At 36.9% G+C, this 22,322-nt stretch overlaps 2 long non-coding RNA genes across 4 annotated transcripts; both read right to left on the bottom strand.

The window, feature by feature from the left end:
- Positions 1–5,671: 5,671 nt before the first annotated feature.
- On the bottom strand, positions 5,672–12,330 carry LOC136244509 (uncharacterized). 2 transcript variants are annotated; one of them, XR_010695363.1, is made up of 6 exons: positions 12,203–12,330; positions 11,960–12,051; positions 11,362–11,721; positions 11,158–11,217; positions 7,171–7,256; positions 5,672–5,876 (listed from the first exon to the last, which is right to left on the bottom strand). It is a non-coding gene; the product is annotated as an uncharacterized lncRNA (long non-coding RNA). The 2 variants fall into 2 exon arrangements; XR_010695362.1 differs by lacking the exons at positions 11,158–11,217; positions 11,362–11,721.
- Positions 12,331–14,973: 2,643 nt separating this feature from the next.
- On the bottom strand, positions 14,974–17,415 carry LOC136243896 (uncharacterized). Of its 2 annotated transcripts, none has more exons than XR_010695017.1 (3): positions 17,309–17,415; positions 16,127–16,230; positions 14,974–15,132 (listed from the first exon to the last, which is right to left on the bottom strand). It is a non-coding gene; the product is annotated as an uncharacterized lncRNA (long non-coding RNA). The 2 variants fall into 2 exon arrangements; XR_010695018.1 differs by having other exon boundaries at positions 16,127–16,212.
- Between the last annotated feature and the right edge of the window lie 4,907 nt (positions 17,416–22,322).

Here is a 22,322-nt window from a genome sequence, read left to right as displayed (position 1 = left end):
CCCAATAACAAGGAATAATAATTTTTTTTTGTAAAATCTGTCTCTCAGTAGAGAAGCTGAAATGCAGCAACTGCATTAATCTGATATATGACCGAATTTGGAAAATCACCCATGCATATGGGCACATTTGACACCTAAATATTTAATAATCAAATCACAAATTTTACGGTGCAAATCTACTTGTCAACGGTTTTAATTATTCTCAATACCTTAATTACAAGAAAATTCTTGAAATAAATTCAAAACTGTGTAGATTCAGTAATTTTCTGGACTCGTGTATTACTGAATTAACAAGAGTATATCCTTGTTTCAGGTTCTGGAGATAGTTATCTGTACAGACATTTGAAGTTCTGATCATGACACTTTATGTATTATATAATTACAATCTTAATTCTTGCAGCTTACTATATATAGGAGATGCAGAAATGAATTATATTATATACAAAACAACTACCAATGTCAAACTGTAGCTAGAGCATAGAGGAATTGATGATGCATGCTATGCAGTACTGATTTATACTCCATGAATACATACACATCGAAGTGTTGTATGCCTTTTGATTGTCCATGCACCTTTGATGCAAATATTAATTTCCTATAATTATTAGTAAGCATGGTAATGACTAGCTTAATTAATTGTTTCCATAAAAAGGAATAATATTATCATCACCTTTACTACCTCATTTGATCCAGGAGTATGACATTTATAGGTACAAAATCACTCACACTACTACTATCTCTGCTACTGCTACTTCTAGAAGTAAACAGCTGTCTTGGTGCTCTATTTGCCATCTTCAGTGAACGATATATACTTTACTGTAAATCACCATAGATCAACTGACAATTGTAGAAAGCACAGTGTATTTATATTCACAGTTAAGAAAGGTCACTATATAAAGGAACTAAAGAGATAATTATATGGTTACAATTTACAACTTAATGCATGAGGTGTTTCCTGCCTATGTAGATGGCTTCAGTTCAGTGGACACACAAAAATTAAGTGTACATATAGCTAGTTATAGCATCAAATGACGCAACATAATTATATTACTGTAGGTATGTAGCTATCAGCATGCATGTGCAGATCCATATCACATATTATAAGCTATATAAAGTTAGATGCGATTGTATGAAAATGCACCTCAATATATTGTATATTAACATGCAGTAACATTGTAAAAGAGTTCTTAATTGCCACAGGAATAAGAGCAGCAAGATGTGGGTATTACAAAAACAACAAAATAAATTATTCACCATCTTACTGACCTGCATTGTACTACTTGAATTGAATTCATTACAATTAAGCCAACTCCCTCATTCCCATTATCTTTCTATGATAGAGATAATAGGCAATACCATGCATATCAGTGAACACCATTACTATTTTCCAATCTGATTTATCCAAAGATATTATTTTGTTTTCCAAAACAGTAAAATATAATTTGTAAAATTAAAAATATAATATTCTGTTTTCAACTGATATTTCTAATAGTTAAGCATGCTCGGGTGTGTATATATACATTGCCTGCTATATAGTTGTCATCTCAAGGAGATGTTAGCTAAGTTATCTATATAGGTATGTATACACTTACAGGAACACGAAGTTAAAATTATTCATTATTATGGGACCTTACAAGTAATCATTATTAGTTGCTCTGAGGGACTGCATGAAATTTAGATAAGCTAGCTAACTTAGGTAGGTAATATAGTAGTATGCACATGCAGTACATAATTATGCGGATAGAATTTGAGCTATACCAAATAGAAGTACACCTATAATGCACAGTATCTCTGGGATATGGCTACTGCTGTACCACATAATTAATATTACACCTAATGAAATTCTTTTCTTTTCTTAACAATATTCATGTGTAGCTACCTGTATAATGTCATTCCTGGTGAAATAATGACCACTTTAAGGCATATTGCAGCTATTCCTGTGCCAAGGGTATCTTTGACATCATACACTCTCTGTTCCTGTGATGTTCAAGGTCTTTTCCTGTTAAAAGTTCTTATTCAAGGTCTTGTTCCTGTTACAATATCTTCTTCTTGGTCTTAATCCTGTCAAAGTTCTTGTTCAAGGTCATGTCCTTGTAAAGTATATAAAGTAAAAAGTGTATTTATCCAGCATTTCTTTTTCATGCATAAGAGAAAGTAAAAATGGATGATCGTGAAGTTTGTCCTGGTTGTCAACAAAATCTCTCTCGTTGTAGCTTTTTTCGGCATAAAATTGCTGGTGTCTGTCCAGGGAAGAGGATTCAAACTAGCCTGCGAAGTTCATTAAATCAACAACATGATAAAAGTTTACTACATGATGAACTATATGTACATCATCCTGATGAATCATGTGGTGAATACACTACTTTACATGATGAGAGTGTACCTTATGATAAAAGAAGTGATTCTGAATCAGTTTCAGATACAGAAGAGGATGATTGTGAACATTTAGGGATAGAAGTATTTGAAGATAATGCTGCACCTGAAATAGAAGATCCGGAAGAGTTAACTAGTTGTCATCAGGTCACAGCATTACACAGTGAACTGCCACCTACAGAAAATGGTGCAGAATCTCGAGAAGCAACAACAGACAATGTAGTAGAAGAAACTGAGGTGCAGAAAAAATGTAAATCTTTGGTACAAACTGTATCATATTTTTTAGTATACTTCCAATTAAAGTTTAAAATTCCTGACCGGGCAATTCACTTTCTACTAATTCTTTTTAAATCATTCTTAGTTGCATTACTTCCACCAAACAATTTTATTTCAGAATTACATAGTATATTTCCCACCACTCTTTATACGTTGAAAAGAAATTCTCCATTATCTCTCAGATGGAAGCAATCAATCACAAAGTATGCTGTGTGTTCAAAATGCTCTACAATACAGCCACTTGATCAGTCTTCCTACAGTCCTCAATCTCATCCATTTCTTGACATCCCACGATGTAATTTTGTTGAATTTCCAGATCACCCACAAAGGTCACGGAGAAGCAAATGTAATGGTCAAATAATGAAACAAATAAAATGTGGTTCTAAGTATAAGCTGGTACCAACAAAATGTTTTTTGTTTAATAGCATAACAGAGTCACTTAAGGACATTATTTACAGACCTGGAATGTTAAAGCTCTGTAACCAATGGAGACATCATACTATCATTAATGAATTCAGTGACATAACAGATGGAAAGGTATGGAGAGACTTTCAGTTTCAGGATGGTAGACCATTTTTGGCCATCCACAACAACATTGCACTGTCATTCAACATTGACTGGTTTAACCCTTACATCCACACACAGTATAGCATAGGTGCTATGTATTTAACAATTCTTAACTTGCCAAGGTCAGAGAGATACAAAATTGAGAATACCATTATTGCAGGATTGATACCAGGTCCAAGCGAACCCAAAAGAATTCATGGATTCTTAAAGCCAGTAGTGGACCAGCTTGAAGACTTATGGAAAGGCATTCCAATACTTGACAACACTGGACAGTCAAACATTGTTAGAGCTGCTTTACTGTGCTTTGTGTCTGATTTGCCAGCAACTCGTAAAGTTTGTGGTATTCCAAATTTTAATGCTACGCTAGGATGTTCAAAATGCCTTAAGAAATTTCCTTGTGAAAAGTTTGGTGATGCTACTGACTATTCAGGCTACGATCGGCAAAACTGGAAACCTAGAAATAAGAAAGATCATGAAGATGCAGTTAACACAGTCAAATCAAGCAAAACATTAACAGAGCAACAAAAGAACCAAAAAGAGCTTGGTGCTCATTACAGTGAGCTTACTAGATTAGATTACTTTGACATCATAAGAAATCATGTGATTGATCCAATGCATAACATATACTTGGGAACTGCAAAGCATATGATGAAAGTATGGAGGCAACTAAAAATTATTAAAGATGAACACCTTCCAGTAATACAAGAGCGTGTTGATGAACTTAGAGTTCCCACCGGCATTGGCAGAATCCCATACAACATTGGCTCAAACTTCAGTGGATTAACAGCAGATCAGTGGCTGAATTGGACTAATTTGTATAGTTTATATGCATTACGGGATATTTTACCATCTGCTGATCTTCAATGCTGGTCCTTGTTTGTGCAAGCATCTGTGATACTAAGACAGTATACAATTTCTGTTGAAGACCTTAACCTTGCTGATGAAAATTTTTTAGAGTTTTGTGAGAAATTTGAAACACTCTATGGCAAAGAAAATTGCTCGCCAAATATTCACCTTCACCACCATATTAAAAATTGTATTGTAGATTTTGGGCCAATTTCAGCATTTTGGGCATTTCCCTTCGAACGATTTAATGGACTGTTAGAAAACTTCACAAAAAACTGGATGAAACCTGAAGAACAGATTCTTCAAAAGGTAATGAACTATCAAGATTCAGTAATAGCATACGAAGTGATGCCAGAATTTTCATTGGTATCTGATCTTTGTTTGCAAAACAATAGAGGCGGTTCATTACATCATACACAACTAGACACGCATGCCCTTTGTCATTACAAAACAAATGCAATATGCTTAGTTCGTCACATTAATGCATCACGAACGGACATTCATCAGATATCATCTAAACTTTATGAATGCTACTTTGATGACCACGAAGTAGCAGACCTTAAGGCTACATATGGATTGCTATACCCAGATGACTATATCCCCCATATACCTAAACTAAACTTCACATTCACTGATCTTGAAGTTCTTGGAAATCACTTTACATCATCAAAATCTCGATCTCAGCAATCTAAAGCAGTTATGGCTAAATGGGGAGAAACAATGAGTGGTAATTCTGAACTTTCTGTCAAGGTAGGAATAGTTGAACACTTTTTTTCTCACACAGTGGTTTTATGTAACTGTTCTGAATCAATAACAACAGAACAAGCTGGCCATCATCAGTGCTCTAAACGAAGAAAGGTTGAGCATTTATTTGCTAAAGTAACTTGGTTCACAGACCACACTAGACCCTATCATTTCCCTTTTCCATTGTATTTAGTGTCGTCTCTTACAATTACAAACACAGTTTTTTCCTACATCCCAGTAAGTCGTTTACTATGCAGATGTGCTATTTCAGAGAAAATGCTACTCGAATTTAATTTTGGTCAAGACTATGGTATAATAGCATCTCCTTGGTTATTGGCAAATTGTACAATACATAGACCAATATCATAATGTTTTAAATGCATACTTGTACCACTTATTTCAATTCTTTAATTATTCATACTTGCATAATACTGTATGATTTTGGAAATGTGCATATAGTTTTATACTAAATGCACCTATCTTAACTAATAAATGCCATTCAATAAACACATATGCACACTAATAAAGACACATTAGCTGCATTTAATTATTTGGACTTATCATTGAAAATATCAAGAGACTTTAAATTAGATCAACCAGTGAGCAGACAATCATTTGAAAATCATGAATGGCTTCTTTGGGTTTTGTGGTGAATTCCAAACAGGATGTCCAAAACACTAATTATTTCTATAGCATAAAGTCCTTTGTCTTGCTATATACAACACCCTTCCATTTGTGCTGGCACCACGATGGTTCAGATGTGAAATTTGTTGGAAAGTGACTTACTGTATATATAGGTTATATGTGCAAGGTGCACTTTTATACAAGTATGTAGATTGAAGCTAAACTTACACACATATCTGTTGGAAATCTGAAGTACATATATATTACATTACTGTTGAGTGAATGGTGTTTTTAAATTCCTGTAAGAGTCACACTTCTAATTCCTTTACTTAAGTTGGAGGTTGTAGTGTGGAGGCACTAAATTATTTCACTCTTAGATGCATTTTTCTGTCTTTGTTTCATTTCTCCCAGCGTTCATCCAGTGCTTCTTAAAAGGCAGTCAAGGTCTACAAATAGTTAGTGAGAGATAAATGCACATGTACTATAGATTAAGGTTTGGCAGTTGAATTCATCTCTTTGGCAATTGTATGCATTCATTGCATTGGTACAGGAATTGATCATAATTAAACTGTCTACTGGAAACCAACTCCCAGTCTATATTATGTTGCTGAGCGGGCAAGCCCAACCCAACATACCATACACGCAGCCTTGTAATTATGGCCCAACTCATCACAAAGTGAAAGAGTTTCATCATGGCAAGTTATTAGAAAGTAGTTGAAACTAATAATATGCAAAGTCACTAGTCTCACTACCACAATTAGCGTAACTACGTTGACTACCCAATTTACCATGCTCACTACACATGACAAAGTATACAGTTACAAACCAGGTACACAATAGGTTCAAAACTGCTAGTTCTTTCTGTTATACTCACATGATATAAGTAAGTAACTGCACAAATTTATTGGAGTTATTTTGTACAAAGTAGTGGGAGTTAAGAGGACACTTGAACTTGTTTTAAAAAGTACAGCCGTGGATGTCTAAGCTAAGGAATGTATCCATCATAAGTAGATAATTTTAAGGTAGATTTCATACAGAAATCTTTGTTCTACCTGCCTATATGCAAATAATTACAAGCTTACTTCGCTAGTTATCCTTTGCCACATATAAATTTTCAATAGAAATAAGTTGCAACTCCTGAAACCTCAATTAGTGGCCACCTCTTTAATAAGAATACTTCATTATAGTGGCTGCCTAGTAGGTCCCAAATATTGCTAAGTAGTACTTTATGACCTCATTAATAAGGCCAACTCATTTTTAAAGCCAACGTTTGGTCCCAGAGGTGGCCCTATTAACGAGGTTTCATTGTACTTTGTATAACACTAAATTTGTGCGGTTACTCAGTTGAGTAGGACTAGTAGTTTTGTAGCAATTGTGTGTGGTGAAGAAACATTTAGTTTAATTGAAGTATAGCTCTGTGCTCGTCCTAATTAAATCGTGTCCTAATTAAAGCCTGCCCACTTGCTATTTGACTACCATGATTCATCCTTGGCAGAGTTACTATGAGGAGTGTAATTCATAGTTACTGTAAAAATTGGTGTGTATGCTTTTCCACAGTAAAGTTATTCAGGTTGTTCTGGGTGTTGTTTTAACTGTACTGAGTATTGTCTTGAATTTGTGTTAAAGTTATGAATATAAATGCCATGGGGCAAAGTCATTTCCAACACCGTGAACCAATGAAACAATTTCCAATTGCCAAAAGCAATGAATCCTACTATCAAATATTATATACAATGATACCTTGTGAGTGCCATGGAAACATATGTTGGCCTCAAAGTGTCATCATCTTAAACCAAGCTATCTTCTTTATCATTTGTTTTTTCATGCTGCAGTCACATAAAATTAATGCATAACAGTTAAAACAACATAAAATGCTACAGTGTATGTAGACGTTAGTCAAACATATTACAAGGAACTGAGTATTTATGCAGTATTTCTTTTTAGTGGTGGGTGTAACACTTTGACAGTGGAAGTAATGCTGCTGCAGGATAAATAGAGACCACTGGATAACCAATTCATGAACAAGCAGCCCGGAACAAATGTACTCAAATATCATTCAATATAAGTTACACAATTTTAATAAGGAAAAGGATTAGCTATACGTTTCAGCAGTAAGACTAAACATCTAAAGCACATGTAGTAGATTCATTTTTTGTTGAGTATATATGGTGTTGTAAAAAATGGATGACAGCTGTACTGACTGCCAGTTGCATTGGATAAATAATTATAGGGCCATTATTGACATGGCTGCATTACCTCAGGGGGTAGGACATAATGTCTTTACATGTATGATTTTACATATTGTATTCCAACATGGATGAAAACTATAATGTACCAGCTACTTGCATCATTTTAGATGCCAAAGTCTATTACATTTACAGTACTACTAGTGACTAACAATACAGCGAACAATAACACAGGTACCTGAATACGATCATAATTTATTCTAGATAATGCTCTATTACTAATTAAGTCCATCGTAAAATTGCTGGAGCTCAATATGAAGCTGAACACATGAAACGATTTCTATACTAAGTATCATGCCATGTCCTAGCTCCTCTGGCATTACCTCATGCTGATTTCATAATCCTTACATTGCAAAAAGTAATTTTCTGTAGGGTGCACGATAGTATAAACATGAGAGCAAGAGTCATGCAACTGGGATGCACTGTGTATTCTAAAACAACCTAGCTATCTCACCTACACAAACATCCCTACATTAAATACTTTAATAAATTCAGTCAGCCACTACAAGTTAGCTTGTGTTAAAGGGGTAGTGATGAAACCCAAATGAAATGGAAGGGAATGAAACCAGAAGCAACTATCATTATTGGAAGCGACTTACAAGAGGTAGTAAGTGCAGTATGTTATATTAACAGTGCTTACAAGAATAGTTTAGCAGCTTAGCTAAATGATTATTTTTTCAACTTAGATGACTGTGTAACACATTTACAGTGGGCATTAAATAGAACTATCGAGCGAATATAATTTCTAGTATGTCTATACAGAAGGGCATGCTACTATCTATGTGTACATGGTTCGAATTCTCACATTTTGACACTACACTATATACTTCTGATATTTATGCAGGTGCTCGTGCAGTTAACAATATCGCTTCCTAGCTAAATATTAGTTACTTAATAAACCCTTTCACCGCTTCAGCCAGATTTATCTGGTTTGAGGCTATAAAAGGCACTTCGAGTACAATTCTAATGTGCTACCACTTCTATCATGCGTTTTACAGTACGATGCGCTTACCCTGAAATGTGCACGCCCACAGAGGTCCTGTTTCAGATCCTTCACACACTATTGTGGGTTTGTTACGTAATACTGCAAAGTTTTTCTTGTTAGAAAAGACGACTGTCACGCATCCTCAAGTTGATAGTCACGTTTTGAAGTCTACTGGATTTCTATTGATAGGCTAAGACAGCCAGGGATCACCGTCGGCTGTTTTCAGAAGTGTGGCATGATTTGCTCGTGTGCGTATACACATGCATGATGCAAGATTTGGGATAGATCATGAAGAAACCAGCCAAAGAAACAATCGCTCAGTAAGGAGACTGTTTAGAATAGTTGTATGGACTGTAATACTTACCTGTAGCAACTTATTTGTAACTGACTACTTATTTAAGCTGCCTTTACCATATTTTTCAGTTTTGTTGTCTTGTAAGTTCTTAGCGATTTTATTTACATAAACAAAAGCAACCTAGTTGAGGCCCTTAGTCTATAGCGATCACTTAGAGGTGTGGTAACTAAGTACTATAGTGTACAGTTAAGCTTGTATAATGCAATTTGTAGCAGACTCCATGGTCTGCCAGAAAATTCAGGGGTGAAAGGGTTACCCCTTTCACTATGTATATAATTAGTTTACAACATTAGCTATATGTGACCAGATTTGCGAAAACCCGACATAATGATGCAAGCCCAAATTTTCAGTATAAGCCATTGATTTGCAATGGGTAAAATATTTGCGTAATCAAAAAAAAAAAAAGCGTTAAATTTTTAAACGCTTTGTTTTTTGTGAAGGAAGCATCCTATGATAAAAACCTGGGTATCGTCTTATTGGCCTACTCAAGAGGAGTTCAAAAAGCTTTATTTCGTTACAGTAGACTAAAGGATACGCAAGTTATGGGCGTTTATTTACGTCACGTTGAAACGATTGTACGCAATCAATTTTTCTTCACTGATTTCGTCTCTGTATGCACTGACGAACGGTAATAGAAGAAACAACGTACCCAGTAATGGACTCCCCTATTCATGGCGAACACAATGGTGCAAGTTGCAACTCTGTACTGCATTGTATTTGTAAGTTACAGCCATTTTTGTAAGCGCATGTAATTTATTTTCTCAATGCTTGCTGTACAAATCGAACTTTCTGTTGTTGCTACTTTGTAGGGTTGTAACTCCAAAAGTTGTTGCCATATGAAGCTGAAATTGGCCAGAGCATACACTTGGCTAAGTAGATTATAAATATTCAATAAAGAATTTGAAAATGTGCCATTATGTCGGTTTTCGCAGATCCGGTCACATATAGTGTGTATACCGTATTTCTATAAATATAAGCTGCGAGAATTTTTCACAAGTTAAATCTTTGTGTTAAAAAGTTTTCACCTGTGTCCTCAAGCGACGAAAATTTTTTAACAATGAATTACATAACTTTATTAATTCTATACGGCCTTTTTTGTATACAGGAGAAGCAGAATGACAAGCAGTAAAACTGAATTGTGGCGTCTCCGTTTCATGAAGGTTGCACCCCAGATTCAGAAGTTGTCTGTCACAAGTCAAGCAATGGACTGGAGTGAAATGGCTATAGCTAGAAGCTCTTTCATCAACTTGCATATTTGTGCATATATACTCCATTTAATGTGTCCTGTAGTAGTTGTCTATCACGGAATCAGATGGCCCGGCATGACCAATGTGCGGTGTAATAGACCGGACAGCTCCCTTCTCTCCTAGGATGTAGGAGGCCTTTGTCTTTAAAAGACCGCAGCAACCTCGATCCAGGTGGCCAGAAAGCAATTAACCGAATTCATTCAACTTCTCGAATATTACGTTGGTGAACATTTTCGCGTAATTAATTTTCGTCGGATGCTAGCTTCGATGAAATATTTTTAACGGTTTATAAATATAGAAATACGGTATCATGTTTTCTCACACAAGCCTCAAGGCTTCCTTTCATGTAAGCATAGGACATGTCCTTGAAAGAATTCAACATTCCCGATACAATAGAAGGCTAGATACATCATTTTCCAGTTTTTCAACATCCATATAGCCCATTCTGAAAGGTATTCATGGGAACTCCCCTATAAATTCAAATAGGTGGCACAAATAACCATCTTAAAAGCGAAAGCTTGCTTACCTGGAGAGTTAATATTGGCCTTTATTTCTTACATGCACACTGCTTTTTAACACAAAGCTTTTACTAATGTGAGCGCAGACACAGACTTGCTTAAAAATACTAAAAACAAAATAAGCATTGTGGCAGCAAACAACTTGCTTATTAACAACACAATTATATCATGTTCCCCTACAACAATGTAACATTTTGGCAGGTAGTCACCAAAATATGACATCTTGGCAGCAATAACTATCATAAAACAATACTATTATGTTACGTTCCCCTGAAAAAAGATGAAAGATCTTAGCAGATAGCCACCGAAAGATGACACATCTTGGCAGCAAGAACTAGCACAAAGTACAACAACTATAATTATAACGTTCCCCTACCATAAGATGAAACATCTTGGCAGGTAGCCACCGAAAGATGAAACATCTTGGCAGCAAGAACTAGCACAAAATACAACAACTATAATTATAATGTTCCCCTACCATAAGATGAAACATCTTGGCAGGTAGCCACCGAAAGATGAAGCATCTTGGCAGCAAGAACTAGCACAAAGTACAACAACTATAATTATAATGTTCCCCTACCATAAGATGAAACATCTTGGCAGGTAGCCACCGAAAGATGACACATCTTGGTAGCAAGAACTAGCACACAGCAATACAATTACATCATGTTCCTCTACAAAAGATGAAACATCTTGGCTAGTAGCCACCAAAAGATGACACATAGTGGCAACAAGAACTAGCATCCATCCGCATTACTTTCCCAATGGTATTAAACATCTTGGCAGATAGCCACTAAAAGATATACTTTTTGGAAGAAGCATTAATAATAATAATACTGAAGCCTTATAAAACATCTTGCCGAATCCAGGGTGTCCACTGTTTATACCCTAGTAGACTTTCTTCACTCTATTCTTTGTTCTGTAGATTCCTTTTCTGGCTCTGTAGGTGTACGTATAGGCAAACCCATTTTATAGAACATCGTAGCATAGAGTTTACAATGCAGTGGATGGGCGTGCCATTATTGGGGCCGGCTCTTCTTAAAAATAAAAAAAACAAAAAAAAGTGTGGTGGGCAACCATTAAACCTATCATACAAGAACTTCAAAGTTATACACAAGGACTAATTAAGGCTGTTCATATTCTGGGAATAATGCCCCAGTCTACCACCCCAACCTTACATTTCATTTTCCTTGGAGAATCTTTTTCACGGGCCAGATGCCACTTGAGTGTTTCACCCAGTAGCTACACAGTTGGTATTTGAAATATCACCCTGAAATGAATAATACATCTAAAACAACCACCAAAGCTAGTTACAAACAAAACGGCATGGTATAGTGAAAGTCATAAGGCCCCAAGTGTACAAAAACTGAGAGGCTTACGAAAACTCGCCTAACACGAAATAAACTTTACATAACCCTTACCTAACAATTATTGGGCAAGATTAGTAACTTTATAGTACTTAATCAGAGCGATAATCCTCACTAATCTACGAACACAAGGTAACCAGCTAAATTCGCGCAACCGCGATCCGCTTTACGTACGGAAACTATTCCGTGTTACAATCACATCAAAACTTTTTTTTACAAGACGTCGATGGTGTATTTCACAATCTGTTGTGAAGTGCTGCTACTGTACATTTCGTGTCCTAGGGTACACTTCATCTAAGACTTTACCAAAGCATCTGAAACGTGGCTCGGCACGTGCAAATGAGTCGTACAGAAGCCATAATTAACAACAGAAGCCATTTTGGAAGGGAACTGCTTTCTTCATTTCCAAGTTGCTATACATCAGTTCCGCTCCTTGTTGTAAGTAACCTTTTGTAATTCCATATATATAAATACTCTGCAGCTACTCAATACAAGTATAGCTATGCCAGTGAGTAGTAAAGCACCAGCTTACAAAACAATGATCCAGGCGACAAGTGGAAGAGGAAAATTCAGGAAGAACACGATGGAGGAGAAAAAGGCCATGCGTAATTCAAGACGGAGAAAACAGCGTCAAAGTCGAAAACTCGTAAAATAACAGTGCAAACAGCTAAGGAAGACGGTAGAAGAAACCAGTGCCCAGCTTAAAAGCCAAGAAAAGCGACTGACGACCCTAAAGTGTATGGCTCGAACATTTTGGGAAAGGTGGAGATGGGAAACTGAGCGGAGAAAAGAAGCATTGTTAATGAGTCGACCTCATGTCCAACGTATTGTAAGTAAGCACAGTGAAGCCAAAGCACTCTGTAAAATTGATCCTGCTTTGTTAATTCATCCTACTTTGCATGGGGAGCAAAAAGAGTGCTACCTTGGCAGGGGAAGTTTTGGAATTGTTAGGTTAATGGTCTACCACACCATGCATGTTGCAGTCAAGTATTTACACATCCATGCTCTTAAGGAGGATGTACAACATGAAGCTGAAATGACAGCAGCATTGTGTCACCCTTTTCTTCCTTACTTTTTTGGATTGTGCAGCAAAACACAGCCATATAGAATTGTTCTCCAATTTCATGGATTTTTAGAAGCCTCACCATTATCTTTAACTGTACGGCATGAGCTGGATAAACGTGTTTGTAAACTGCAAAACCTTGACTGGATAAGTGCTATTGCACAACTTCTGGATGCAGTTGAGTATTTGCATACAGAGGCTGAAATTTTACATAATGATATTACCATCACAAACATTTTATTAAGTCCTTCTATAAAGTCTGACCAATGCACATTGGCTACTTGTGGCAAGTATCAGATTTTACTAATTGACTTTGGAAAGGCTACTGGATGCAAATGTGGAAAAATGCTTCATTTGACGAGTCAAGATAGACTGCAATATCACAAAAAATTTCCTCAAGTTGCACCCGAGGTAGTTGATGGAATCTATAGGCAGTCTACTTACAGTGATATCTATTCAGTTGGAGGAGTGTAATATCAAGTCTGTGAAAGTGGTAGTATAACAGAAAAATCATGCCAGAGGAGTGTGTTAAACTTATCAGAACAGTGCCGACTGGCTTGCTACTATAAAAGGGTCACTGCTAGACAAGCTCTGCTACAATTGCAAAGAGATATACCAGAGTTGCCATAACATGCGTGATTGACATTGATGCTATATACAACGTACACATTGCCCAGCTTGAAAAGTAACTTATGCATGCATTCAGTTTGATTTAGACATAGTAACTCTAGTTTCTTTATTTACCATATAACATACATGTATATATATATAATATTAAAGGTGCATTATTATTGTGTGTATATGCATGTTATTATATACAATTATGTTGTATATAATTATACGACCTTTTTAGTGGCTATATGACATGCATGTATTATTGCCTGCATGCATGGTGCAAGGTATAGATGATACTCATGATAGCCTTCAAAATGCCAATATAATAATGTCTTAGTTGATGAGATGAGTAAATCAACAAGACTCTATAAGAAACATGCATGCCCATTGATAGATTGAGCATGATGTTGGAGTAATTCCACAGCAGAATCTAGGTCAATTATTCATGATATGATTCTATTAGAGATGAGAGTTCTATTAAAGTATCTAGCATCTAAAGATTCATGCACATGCTTTAAAGTGTTAAATACTTTCATAAGACTAGTACTAGTGATTTTGCATAGTTTTAAAGTTATGAACTTTAATACCTTCATGCACCAAGGAGTTCAGATAACTGCATGACATTTAACTGAAACATTTAAATGCAGCATTTTCCAAATACAGCCCGCAGTACTTGGAGGTGAATGTGTGGTCTGTTGTGGTTGAAAATTGATATTCTGTCTTTGTCTCAGTATCTTTCTTTACTACAGAAATATAGGTAAAAAAGAATGAACTGACTAACTAACATGTAGCTGATATTATTAATAAGTATACAATTTAATTGTACATCTAATTACATAATATTATTACAACCTGACATGTGTATATAGCTATAATAATAACAATACTGTTATACTGTACTGTGTATAACACAACCTGTATATTATAACACTGTTATACTGTACTGTGTATAACACAACCTGTAAATAACACTGTTATACTGCACTGTGTATAACACAGCCTATGTATAACATTGTTATACATCATTGTATACTGGTGCTATACATAGGTGTGTATAATTTGAGTATAACAGTGTTATACACACCCTAGTATACCAGTGTATAACAGCTATTTTTCACTGTGATATATATATATATATACACACAAAAACACTAATATAAGTCTCATAATACATACTGATATCTGTATAGGCACTGACTGTGGTAAAGCTGAAACAATCTTTAGCAAAATGGATGAGACATTGCAGAAGTACCATATTTCATGGGAGAATTGTATTGGAATGAGCACAGACAACACATCTGTCAACCTGGGAGTAAGGAATTCCATCATGACAAGAGTAGTACAGAAAAACCCTGCTATGTATTTCATGGGTTGCCCTTGCCACATCATACATAATTGTGCATTAAAAGCATCAGAACAGTTTGCAAAGGTAACGTGTAATGCGATGTATTCCATGTTATATCTAAACTCATAACTATATAGGTGACTAAATTTGATATTGAAGAACTCCTAATTGATAATTTCTATTACTTTGATAAAAGCACCAAAAGAAAAAATGGCTTGCTGGAGTATTGCGCATTCTGTGACATAGAATACAGGAAGATTCTAAAACACATCAATGTTAGATGGCTGTCGTTAGAAATGGCTATTTCCCGGACATTGCAGCAGTTTCCAGCACTCAGCTATTTGTAAAGTTCAACAAATTTTTGCAAAGTGAAGACCCCATAATTCCAGTGATATGGAATCAGTCTAACAGCTTCATAAAAAAGCTTGTGGGAAAATTTGTGAGAGTTGATTGCATCAGAAGAGCTGCCTCTGATATTACCACTATTGACTATAGTCATACTTTTTATCATTAGGTAAGTCAACTACTATCAATGTACCTTACAATAATGCACATTGTCTGGTATTAAAGATGACACAAGTGATCGCTCTCAACGACTTAAGAAAGCTTATACACACCCACTAGTAGAAGTTTGAGTGAAAACCAATTGACAGGTAAGAATATAGATATATACAGCAACTTTATGTTTGTTACTTTATGTAGATCAAGAACTACATATTGGTTTTCTTGCAAGAAATGCCTTGCGGCTGCTTGAGCATGAAGGTAATATCACTACACATCAAGTTAAAGTGTTTTATCAAGCCGTACGCAGCTTTTACATACAAGCTACAGTTTATGCCTTACAGAATCTGCCATTGAAAGATGAGATTCTTAAAAATGCCAGATTTGCAAACGTTCCACAACGAGAACATGCTTACTTTTCACAGATAGAATATTTTATACAGAAATATCCTACCTTGCTGCCTTATACATCTCCTAATACCTATGAAGAACTTGAAGAAGAATTCTTGGATTATCAGCTGATGCTCACTGCAGAAATACCTAATGATGTATGGAAATCTGCAATCATAATAGAAGATAAGGAAAAGAAGATATACAGGATGGATGTTATTTGGGCATACCTAAGTATCACCAAAAACCCTGATGGCACAACGAGATTCCCAAAACTCTCAAGAGTAGCAAGACTAGTGTTGACATTACCACATTCAAATGTAGAAGAGGAGAGGGTATTTAGTATGGTAACTAAAAACAAAACATCATTTAGGCCTAATTTGGGTATGGCAGGCACACTTCAGAGTATTTTAACTATTAAGTTGGGAAATTTTGAGCCATGCACAAAATATGAGCCATCCAAGGAAGTACTGGCCACAGCTAAGAAAGCTACGATGGAATACAACAGAGCACATTGCAGTGCCTCTGCTAGTACCAGTGTTACTGCTAGCTCTTCTGCAAGTTCTGCTGCTGGTTCTACTACTACTACTGTTATTACTACCAGCAGTAGTAGTCAGTAGTGTAGAATAGCTCTATAGTGACTTTAAGTGATGCCAGTTCGGTACTTGGGGTCGTGTAACATGATGATCAATAACAGTAAATGTGAACATAGATATAGGATTAATAGTATTTGTAATTGTGTTTTAAACATCCTAATAATGGCTTTTCTCTCAAACACTACTGAATAATGTAACGAAGCATCAGGCCACTGAGGCCAACACAATGTGAATAATGAGTATAGGACTAGTAGCCGAACATTGTTCAGTCAGCAAGAAAGTAATTTTATCAATAGCTACTGTGACAACTTCAGATTCTGCTGCATTCAGCAATGTGGCATGGCAGAAAGTTCCATGATCTTGGTGATGACATTAAGAAGGAGTACTTGTAGGTGCCTGTATTACAGTTAGTCTGAACATGTGGCTTGATCTGGTTTATATTGTCATGGGGATGACAGCCTGCATGGGAGTGAAACTGAATATACGGTAGATTATAGGTGTTCAGTTTTAGGATGTAGCAGAGCATGATCAAACTAAACTGTTCCCTAGGTGATTCCCATTGTAACTCATTCAGTTAACATCTTCGTAACACTGGCATCATACAAAAGACTGCTAAAATTACAAAAAATAGCTTTGTATAAAATTATTACCAAGTAGTTAGGAAACCGGTGCCTGTTCTAGACCCTCAATCCACTAATTCTGTCATTCAGCCACTGCAGTACCTCGCACAGTTTTGATGAGCAATATTAAGAATTCCAAGTGTGCATTAGTTGGAAATTTTTGGCGGAGTCATTGTGATTGTGGTTTAATCTATTCTCCTAGACTCAGAAAAAAGTAGCTAACCAGTTATCTATTGTCTCCTAGAAGACACAGTGTGGAAACTAACGAGTAAAGTGATTGATGTGCAGGAGGAAGCGAGTCTGAAGGCTAGTTGTTGATTTGAATGGTCACAGCGGGAGGCGTGAGACTGAGGTGTCGAATGCCCCATGCAACTATGAACTAGCTAATCACTGACACTACTGACTAGGTGAAAGTGAATAACTCTGGGATAATTGGATGGGGAAGTCTGAAGTAAATTACCACTGGCGAATCTGATTCCACACTTTCCTTAAGCCAGTTTTTCCAGTGTAACATAATAGTAGCAGCACTTGTGGCCTTCATTTAGGATCTTACTCGAGGATTGTTTTAATATGACATAATACATGTGTGTATTACTGTGTAGCTATGTAATCAGACAGGTTGTCTCTGTAAATTACCACATAATGTAGTTAAGGTTTTGAATTAGTTTTGTAATTGTATTCACATGCTTCTAGAAGTTTCTGGACCTGTACAGAACTTTTCTGTGGTTTTGTAGGTATAAAAGCAGGTAACTTTTAATACTTTAGAGTAGAATTGAGTAGCTGTACACTGTGTGACACTGTTTATTGAGTTGCTGATTAAAAGCTATTTTGTAGTCAATTGTCAGGTTAATTTGCGAATCTGCTAACAGGTTATGGGCCCAGACACCTGGAGTTGTTAACTGATCTGACATTGGAAGAGCGAAGTGGTTAAACTTTTATAGCAACTGAGTATTGTAGCTAAGTGTTTGAGCTTTAAGTAATCGACAGGAGTTACTGGCATACGTAACTGGTTTAATTTCATTGGTATCGAGTGCTGTATCAGCTGATAAATAGGCTGGAAATGGCAGGATCAGCGATAGATGAAAAGTGGTCAATTGAGAAACTTGACAGCTCAAACTGGACTACATGGAAATTTCAAATGCGTCACTTGCTACTTGCGAAGGGGCTCTGGGGGCATGTGGATGGTACTGAGGTACTAGCTGAGGATGCAAATGCTCAGGCACAGGCTGAATTTCGTAAAAAATCTCAGAGAGCATTTTCCACAATAGTTTTAGCTGTCAGTACGTCACAGCTGTACCTGATCACATCATGTGAGCAACCTAAAGATGCGTGGGATGTTTTGAAAAAGCATTTCGAGCGAGATACCCTAGCAAATAGACTGTTTTTGAAGAAGCGATACTTTCGAACTGAAATGAAGGAGGGTACCTCGATGGAATCCCACCTGAAGCATATGAAAGAGCTTACTGTCAAGCTGGCAGCAATTGATGCTCCCATTACTGAGGAAGATCAGGTAGTTACCTTGTTAGGTAGTTTGCCCCAGAGCTATTCTACTCTCGTAACAGCCCTTGAAGCTCGAGTAGACGACATCAAGTTAGATTTCGTCCAGCAGGCATTAATACACGAAGAGCTGAAGATGAAAGGGCAGAACAACAGTGAAGAGCAGGGTGATTCTGCATTAATCGGTAAATTCAAGAAGACAGTCAAGCCACAGAATTTGAGGTGCTACCACTGTGGACAAGCAGGACACTTTCGTCGAGACTGTCCCAAAAGAAAGCAGAGAAACAACTCAGAACACAAAGCAAAAACTGTAGTTGGGAAACCTCCTGAAGTCAAACTTGATGACCATCCACACGAAAGTGCGTTTGCTACATGTACATCAGCTGGTTCAAAGGGATTACCTCAGGTAGACAAGTGGCTGGTAGATTCAGGTGCCTCTAGTCACATGACATCAAATAAGAAGACACTGGCTAACTTCCGTGAATTTAAGAAACCTGAAAAGGTTGGCCTAGGAGATGGCCACACAGTTGATGCAATTGGAGTGGGAAATGTCTATATTAGAATGCAGCTAGCAAAAGGTGAATCCAAAGAGTTTGTGATACACAAAGTGTTACATGTTCCAAATCTTGCGTGCAACCTCTTTTCAGTGAGAGCAGCAGCATCAAAGGGCAAATCAGTGAAGTTTATTGATGACAAATGCTGGATTTACAATAGAGCTGGGGATGTTTGTGGCATGGGCTCGCTAGTAGACAAATTATATAATCTTGATTGCGAACTGGTTCCTTCAGAGAGTGTGTCAGTGGCATTTGAGAAAAGTCGTGTGATTGATTTATGGCATCAGAGATTAGGACACCCTGGAAAACAACGTATTTCACTGACTGTGAACAAGCAACTTGTGAGTGGTATTAATGTTTCAAAAATGGAAGAGTTATCTTTTTGTGAAGGGTGTGTCGAAGGAAAAATACACCGTCAGTCTTTTCAGCCAGTGGGAGAAATTAGATCAACTGAGAAATTACAATTGGTACACAGTGATGTGTGTGGTCCCATGTCCACAGATTCCATTGGGGGAAGAAAGTATTTTGTCACCTTTACTGATAACTACTCACGTTGTTCTGTGTATTTCATAAAACACAAGTATGAAGTGTTTGAAAAGTTCAAAGAGTTTGAAACAGCTACCACTACTAGCAGTGGTCAGAGAATCAGAAGGCTACGAACTGACAATGGTGGTGAATACGTTTCAAAAGAGTTTGAGAGTTATTTGAAATCAAGAGGAATTTTTCATGAGTTTACTGTTCCTCATTCACCTGAACAAAATGGGGTAGCGGAAAGAATGAATCGCACCCTAGTAGAGTCTGCTCGTAGTATGCTGTCACATGCAGGGCTTCCCAAGAGTTTTTGGGCAGAAGCAATAGCCACAGCTGCATACATCAGAAACCGCATGCCAACAGCAGCAATCAGAGAAAATAAAACACCTTATGAAAAGTGGTATGGAAGAAAGCCAGATGTAAGTAATTTGAGGGTATTTGGGTGTATGGCTTATGCTCACATACCTGAATCACAGAGAAAGAAACTTGACAAGAAATCAGAGAAGCTGCGATTTGTTGGGTATAGCATACAGTCTAAGGGATACAGACTCTTTGATGAAAATCAGAAGGTGATTGTAAGACAAGATGTGGTCTTTAACGAGACAGATTTTGGTCAAGCTGAAGAGAAGCTTACTGACAAGTTTGATATAGATGTTAGCCAAGGAGAAGCTAACACACCTGAAGTGGAACAGCAGCAGCGTCCACAGCGACAGAGAAGACCTCCTGTTAGGTATGGTCAAGACGAATATGCAGACACAGTGATGCATGAGTTTGTTCATCATGTTGCATACAATGTCAACCAGGTTCAAGAGCCAAAATCATTAGAGGAGGCTTTAGCTACAGAACATGCCAACCAGTGGAGAGCTGTTGCAGATTCCGAGTTTGAATCACTAATGAAGAATGAGACATGGAAACTTGTGGAACTACCAAGTGACCGTAAACCAATTGGTTGTAAATGGGTATTCAAGGTCAAATACTGTAGCGATGGCAAAATTGAACGTTTCAAGGCACGTCTGGTAGCAAAAGGCTATGCTCAAAAGTATGGTATTGACTATGATGAGACATTTTCTCCTGTTGTTAGATTTTCCTCAATCAGAGCATTGTTAGCCTATGCAGTACAGAATGACCTACTGGTCCATCAAATGGACGTAGTTACAGCATTTTTGAATGGAAACCTTGAAGAAGAAATATACATGGAGCAACCTGATGGTTACATTCAGCCTGGAAAGGAAAATCTCGTGTGTAAGCTGCAAAAGTCCTTGTATGGGCTCAAGCAATCGCCTAGGTGCTGGAACACAGCATTTCAAGAATATATGGAAGTAATTCAGTTCAAACAAAGTACGGCAGATCCTTGTATCTATGTCAAGATGACTGATGCAATTGCCATTCTTGCTGTTTATGTGGATGATCTGATTGTAATGGCCAGTACATTAGAAGAAATGCAGCAGATCAGAGAAACCCTGAAGTCACGTTTTCAGATGAAAGATTTGGGTAAATTACATTACTGTCTGGGAATAAGTATTGAGCAGGATGAAGAAAGGAAATGTTTGTGGTTACACCAAAAGCAGTACATTCTGAATATGCTGGAGAAGTATTCACTCTCCAATGCAAAGGTTGTCTCTACTCCTGCAGATGTTAGTGTTCAACTTAAGAAAGATGATGGTGTCGGCAACAAAGTTGATTCAGTTACCTACCAATCAATCATTGGAAGTTTGCTGTATGCTGCGATAGCAACTCGCCCAGACATAGCTCAAGCAGTGGGAGTAGTGGCAAAGTTTAGTTCCTCACCAAATCAATCCCACTTAACAGCTGCCAAGAGAATATTGCAATACCTTAAAGGTTGCTCTTAGTTTTGCCACCCAGGAAGTTGTATGGCTGAGGAAATTATTGATTACTGATCTCAAGTCTACTTCACAAAAACCAACCGTTTTGATGGAAGACAATCAAGGTGCCATCTCAATTGCCAAGAATCCTGTTGCACATGCTCGAACTAAGCACATTGATATTCGTTATCACTATATCCGTGAAGCTGTACAAAATGGAACTATTAACTTGTGCTTTTGTCCATCTGAGAACATGATAGCAGATCTGTTAACAAAACCATTACCAAGAGGACGTTTTACAATGTTACGTGATGCTATGGGACTAACTGAACTTTTAAGTATGTAACCTGTCGATTAAGTGGGAGTGTTTTAATATGACATAATACATGTGTGTATTACTGTGTAGCTATGTAATCAGACAGGTTGTCTCTGTAAATTACCACATAATGTAGTTAAGGTTTTGAATTAGTTTTGTAATTGTATTCACATGCTTCTAGAAGTTTCTGGACCTGTACAGAACTTTTCTGTGGTTTTGTAGGTGTAAAAGCAGTTGTAACTTTTAATACTTTAGAGTAGAATTGAGTAGCTGTACACTGTGTGACACTGTTTATTGAGTTGCTGATTAAAAGCTATTTTGTA

Source organism: Dysidea avara, chromosome 14 (genome assembly GCF_963678975.1).
Source record: "Dysidea avara chromosome 14, odDysAvar1.4, whole genome shotgun sequence".
Classification (NCBI taxonomy): Eukaryota; Metazoa; Porifera; class Demospongiae; order Dictyoceratida; family Dysideidae; genus Dysidea; species Dysidea avara.
Note: the sequence above shows the minus strand (reverse complement) of the source record. Positions and strands in the feature narration are given on the sequence as shown.